Source organism: Rhagoletis pomonella, unplaced genomic scaffold, assembly GCF_013731165.1.
Source record: "Rhagoletis pomonella isolate Grant_MI unplaced genomic scaffold, Rhpom_1.0 Rhpom_scaffold_00005, whole genome shotgun sequence".
Taxonomy (NCBI): Eukaryota; Metazoa; Arthropoda; class Insecta; order Diptera; family Tephritidae; genus Rhagoletis; species Rhagoletis pomonella.
This window is the reverse complement of record NW_023458559.1, coordinates 77,438,352-77,445,250: the sequence shown is the minus strand read 5'-3', so window position 1 is coordinate 77,445,250 and position 6,899 is coordinate 77,438,352.

Sequence of the window (6,899 nt, the reverse complement as noted above, 5' to 3'; positions counted from 1 at the left end):
ACTTTTTTATGTTTTATTGACAAGGAAAACGAACAGCAAAGCAAAAAACAGTAATCGAAACATGTCAGATTTTTATTATTTAAAATTAGTTTGAAAGACATTTGACTACTTAGTGAAAGATTTCGTTACTCATGGGGCCCGCGGTAAAATTCTTAAAACCGTTGGGATGGGCGGGTTCGGGAAATAAAAATTTAACTTCGGGCGGGATTGGGATTGAAATTTTTGTCCCGTGCTTTTGTCTAATCTGAATAAAAAGTTGAAAATTTAGCTGAAATTTTGCAAATTTTTTATCATTTTTGCACAAAGTTTGAAACGTGGATTTACAGTCAGCGTCAATAATATGAATATAGTTCATTCAACAGAAAAATGCACCAAATCATTATTTTTTTTTAAATATATAGAACTTAGGAAAATTCAAGAAATACGAAAAAATGTCATAAAAAAAAAATTTTCAAATTCCATTTATTTTGAGTATACAGTTTAGCATTTTTTGTAAGTTCATATAGAACTTAGGGAAATTCAAGAAATACGAGAAAAATGTCAACCAAATTTAAACTTTTTCAATTTCACTTCTTTTGAGTATACAGTTTTGCAGCCCATTAAAATTTAGTATAATATGGTGCAGGTTTCAAGTCTCCAAAAATTACCGCTGACTGTATATCGATGGCTGAGTGGAAGATCGACCTATCTCGGCAGCCAGTTCGAAAACACCCTATCTCAGAAAACTTTTCAAGAACGCCCTACTTTAGAATTTGGTTGAATAACGCCTTATCTCAGAATTCGGTTCAGAACGCCCTATTTCAAACGAAAATACATTGAAAATAAGTTGAGATAGGGCGTTTTTGAATCGGCATCTAGGATAGGGCGTTCTTCAACCAAATACTGAGCTGGGCCTTTTTCAATCAAATTCTGAAGTAGGGCGTTCTTGAAAAGTTGTCTGAGATAGGGCATTTTCGAACTGGCTGCCAAGATAGGTCGATCTTCCACTCAGCCATCGATATGATGTTTAATGAGCTAGACTTTTATAAAAACATAATAAACATAAAATAAACACAAGTAAAGTAGCCAAAACTGATTAGAATGTTGCTGGCTCAATTAGCTGACCATAAGTGTATATACGTATGTATATGTAAGTATGTACAGATATAAGCGTCTATCTATCATTGGTTTGTTGTATTTACATTTCAGTGAACCGCTTTGATAAATAAAACAAACAATAGTGAATATAATTATCATGTGAGTCCCTCTATTTTGCAATGCTAAACTTAAAAAAAAAAAAGTCTGAAAAATATCAAAATACAACTGTGTCTCATTCACTGTCAGCGTCTGCGATTAATTTGATTATAGTGGAAGCACATATGTACATACATACAAACGTAGCTCTTGAAAAGCAGTGTCTGTACGCGGCCGCGGCGCATCTGCGAAACACTGTTATGCCGCAGGAGAAGAAAGGAGGATGTTAAGTGTGCGCAATCCGAGATGAAGTTGATTTTGTGAATATGGTTTTCTTCTTCGATTTAATTTCTAACAATTCGCGCGACGGAATTGAATTAAAACGGAAACGTATTTCTTTTTGGCACAATGACTTGCAGCAAAGGTCAGCGTAACTTTAAAAGAATACGTAAAATGACAAATTTTTCCCGAAAAAATTTGTTTGTACCGATTCTTAGTTAACTAAATTACAGACAATTTTAATATACCATTTGTTAGAAACGTTCATTGGTGTCTTTTTTTAATTAGTTTCTCAAGTAGTTAGCACATGCTTTCCATTTGCAGTCTGGCTGAGCACGAGCTCCCATTTTCTCTCTTGTTGTTGGGTTTATATAAATGACGATAATTTTTATTTTTTACTATTTTCATTGTAAGATTTCATTACTTAGCACTTAATAGGCGGCTGTGAATTTCGAATTAATGTAAGCGGCAATGTGTGTGTGTCTATTTATTTTGGTTTGCTGATAAGATATAGGATCCCTGCAGGGAATTCAATTTGCAATTAACTACGTCTTTAAAGTTATCTCTTTTATAATTTCGAGCGCGGCTCCGTAAATGATGGCAAATGGCTAAGTGCTATTTTTGTTATATACACCAATGGTCAAAATAATAGAAACGCCCTATTGTGACCAGTTCTGGATATCGTCGATGTTTTTGCAAAACCGCCTATCTTACGGCACTCAAATTTTACAGGAGAGCGAAAAAACGGGTTTTCTTTGAATGCATTGCGGTGTTTTCTCTAGCTATTATTTTATAAATCTGTTGGTTTAGTAGCGATTTTACGGTTTTTATGCATAAATCTCGATGCCTGGATTTCAGGGTTACCAAATCTCATTTTCGCCACAACGGCGATTATGCGGTTTTGCAACTGGTCGATGGGCGGTTTCGCCAAAAAAAACATCGAGGATATACATACAAGAAACAAGAAATGGGCTAAAAAAATGCATACTCAACTTTTTTCTAGAGAGCGTGAATAAAAAGTGCAATATTTGAATGAAATTTCGCAGAATTTTGTTTAATTTTGCACAACGTTTGGAACTCTGATTTTTGGGGTTTTGGTTGTAGAATTAACCATATTTTTATAAAAAATAGTTGCCCGTATTCTAAAAATTCGCCGTTTCTAAACTTTATTGTCTATTAATTCTATTTACTATTCTTTTATAAAAGTGCAGCTCAATATAAACTGATATTTCAAACTTTGTGCAAAATTTATAAAAATTCTGCAAATTGCATCTAAATGGTCAACTTTTCAATCCGATTTTTTACATTTATTTTTTGAGCATGTTAGTTTTATATTAAATTTTAGAACAATAAAGTGTAAGTTTTAACTTTTAATCGCGTTGATTTTTGATAATTTTTTTTTGGTTGTTCATAAAAAAAAAAATGTCGAACATACTTTGTATGGGAGAAAATGCAGGGGAAAAATTGGCAAAAATCTACACGATTTTTATGCAACTTAAAACATACATATTAAACTATGTAAAATTTAGTGAGCTATTAAACTGCATATTCAAACAAATTTCAAAAAATCTGATTAAAAATTGATTTTTATAATTTTTGTGCAAAGTCTGAAATATAAATTTTTATAGTTTTTGTTAGATATTGAACGGCACTTTTATAAAAAAAAAAATAATGAATATTAAATAAACAAAAAAATATAAGGCTTTTCTAATATTTTGACCACGGGCGTATATATGTATGTATGTACATACATACTATGTATGAGTTTTTGCTCGTTATGTTGCTTAAATAGAAACTGTTAGCATTTATTTTGCTTATCTGTGGGTTAAAAAAAAAAATAATCTCACAGTGAATTATTTATTTATTAGAAAGGGAGAGATCAATCTACTCACTTGCTAAAGACTAGGAACAGGAGCCGCATGGGCCTTAGGCTCTGAACTAAACTTAACTCTTAACTGAATGTGAATGGAGTTAAAACTTCAGACTGAAATTAAATAGACTTAAATATATTATTACCAGGGAACGGATTTTATGGAAATTGCCTTTTTTTCTGCTAAAGAAATAAGCATATGCGATTAAGAATGTCCACGATTTAGCTTTCCCTGATTCCACATATACACATTTGATGTTGCCTTTTTTTGCCTTTTTTAAGATATTTGCCTTTTTTTTGCCTTTTTTAAGATATTTGCCTTTTTTTGCCTTTTCTACATTTAAAAAAGTGATTATAGCATTTACAATTTTTTTTAAAGAATACAAAGTATACACATGCCCATGCGGCTTATAGAAGCGCAGGGACCTCTTGCCAAATTGGTGTTGGAAAAATTCAAAGCCGTTTTCTCAGCAAACGTAGGCTTGGAGACAATAAGGGGTGTGGATAAAATTGTAAAGGGCGGAGAAAACGCCCTTATTCCTGATAATATGAACATTTCAAACGTTCCATATTTAAATTGGGCTCCTCTTGTATCAACTTGCGTCGAGCGCACATTTAGTACATTCAAGGATTTTCTTTGCGAAAATCGAATGAAAATGCTGCCAGAAAACTTCAAAATGCATCTTGTGATTCAATGTTACTACAACTATACAGATTAAAGTTTTATGAGTTTGAAACTCGAAAGGATAAAATAGTCAAAGATTCATATAATGAAACTAGTTCATAGTTTTTCTCTTTTTACTTGTAATAAAAACATTTCTAAAATAAATATATTTTTTGATTGTTCTTTGTATTTTCGGTCTTTTTTTAATGCCTTATTTTGATTTTTTTGCAATACCTAGTGCCTTTTCCTGCCTTTTTCGCTATTTTGGTTTGCCTTTTTTGCAATACCTAGTGCCTTTTCCTGCCTTTTTCGCTATTTTATTTTGCCTTTTCCAGCCTATTTCTTTATTTTATTTTGCCTTTTTTTATAGGTTTTTAGGTCCTAAAAATCCGTTCCCTGATTATTACACATATTCGATTGGAAATTCTTAAATTATTTTTTTTGTAAGATCACAAATCTTGAAAAAATTGTTAATCAATTTGATATTTTCTTTCGTAATGTGTTGCCTACAGACCTTTTCGACAGACTAAAAAAAATTGGAATTTAGGTATGATGTGAAACGAGATACCGACAGTCACTACTAGAATTTGAACTCGGAGTAAAACATGATTAAGGTAAGAATTGTGGCGGCTTCCAAGCCATGAACAACGGTGTACGGCTCATTAAAATCGGACTTAAAATGGCGGCGTAGTGTCAAAAAAAGTAAATAGCCCATCGGGGGGGCGTGGCAAAAAAAATAAAAAAATTTTTTTGCGATCGCCTTCAAAATATCTTTAATCCTAGGGGTGGACTGGAAAAACTTTTTTTGTCGATCCACCCTAATGTACATGCGTATGCTACACGTGTCTGTTTCCGCTATGCTATAGTACTTTTTTGTATGTCTTATCAACAAAATACAGAGCATTTTTCGCAATGTGTGCAATTTTAATCTAATATATAAAAATCTCGTGTCACGGTGTTAGTGGTCGAACTCCTCCGAAACGGCTGGACCGATCTTTTTGAAATTTTTTGTGTATATTTGGTAGGTATGAGAATCGGATGTAAAGTATATTTCATACCGCTAGGTGCAGGGGGCGTGGCACCTCCCATACAAACCGAATATTTCACACTGCATATCTCTGGAAGTGTTCATGGTAGAGTACTCTAATTTGGTATGGAGATATATCAAACCAATCGCATACCCATGGAGAAAAATTTTGGTTATTGGCAAAGGGGGCGTGACACCTCCCATACAAACCGATTTTTTCATACTGCATATCTCTGGAAGTGTTCATGGTAGAGTACTCTAAATTGGCATGGAGATATATCAAACCAATCGCATACTCATGGAGAAAAATTGTGGTTATTGGAAAAGGGGGCGTGGCACCTCCCATACAAACCGATTTTTTTATACTGCATATCTCTGGAAGTGTTCATGGTAGAGTACTCTAACTTGGTATGGAGATGTATCAAACCAATCGCATACTCATGGAGAAAAATTGTGGTTATTGGAAAAGGGGGCGTGGAACCTCCCATACAAACCGAATTTTTCATACTGCATATCTCTGGAAGTGTTCATGGTAGAGTACTCTAATTTGGTATGGAGATATATGAAACCAATCGCATGCTCATGGAAAAAAATTCTGGTTATTGGAAAAGGAGGCGTGGCACTTCCCATACAACCGAATTTTTCATTCTGCATATCCCTGAAAGTGTTCATGGTAGAGTACTCGAACATGGTATGGAGATATATGAAATCAATCGCATACTCACGGAGAAGAATTCGGACTATTTGAAAAGGGGGCGTGGCACCTCCCATACAAACCGAATTTTTCATAATAAGTACCTCTGAAAATATTCATAGTAGAGTACTGGAACTTTATATGGGCATGGCATGGAATTTTTCTTATTGCATATCTCTATAATTGTTCTTGGTAGAGTACTGGAACTTGGTGTGGTGATATATGAAATTAATCGCAGTCATGTAGACAATATGGAGCTATTGGAATTTCATACTGGATATCTCTGGAAGTGTTCGTGGTACAGTACTGGAACACTTCGTGTGGAGATATATGATATTAATCACATGCTCATTGAGAAAAATCGGGTCTTTAAAAAGGGGGCGTGGAAAAGTAATCCGCCAGTTGGCTCTGGAGTTGAGTTAGTACTAAACATTTTTTTATGATCCGATTTGGCGAATATTCAAAACATGTATTAGAAACGGTAAACGCAGTCCAATTGCAAAAAAGAGCTGGTAGGTGGTGCTGAGGTCGAGTTATTACTAAAAATCTAAAAAGTGAGAAAAGGTGCCGTAAATGTCAGACTAAATCGACCCGTTGCACTATTGAGTATATCGAATTCTCGTGGGTTACGATTGACCCAATGGCTGTGATTTGCCAATATTATTATGCGTTAGAGCCTCATTCGAAGATACCAGGGTTTAGTTGTGCAGTGGTAGATCTCAAATCACCACCTGTCGAAATACCTTAAAAGCCAGTTTCATGAAAGCAATTTAATGAAAATTTATTTTTTTAATTGAATTTAATATAGAACCTGACAGAAAAACATAATTTTTCACTTAAATTACTTTCGCGAAACTGGCTTTTAAAGTATTTCATCTCAGTTTATGTATGTATATTATATTTCTGTTGAACAAGGATACGCATTGATATTGAAATTGCCACTAATTATAAGATAAAGTTTCTAGGGCACATTCACTATAGATCCGGATCATTGTGGCCACCAGGGAACTTCTCATGGACATAACACTTTCGTTCGGTTATTTAAGGCGGAAAACGACCACCAAACGATAGTCTTAGCCGATGAATGTGCAGTACAAATCGTAAATGTGGATTGTTGGAGAAACTGTTGTACCAAAATGTTTAAATTAAAAGTCTAATTTTGGGCGGGACGAAGTTCGCCGGGTCTGCTAGT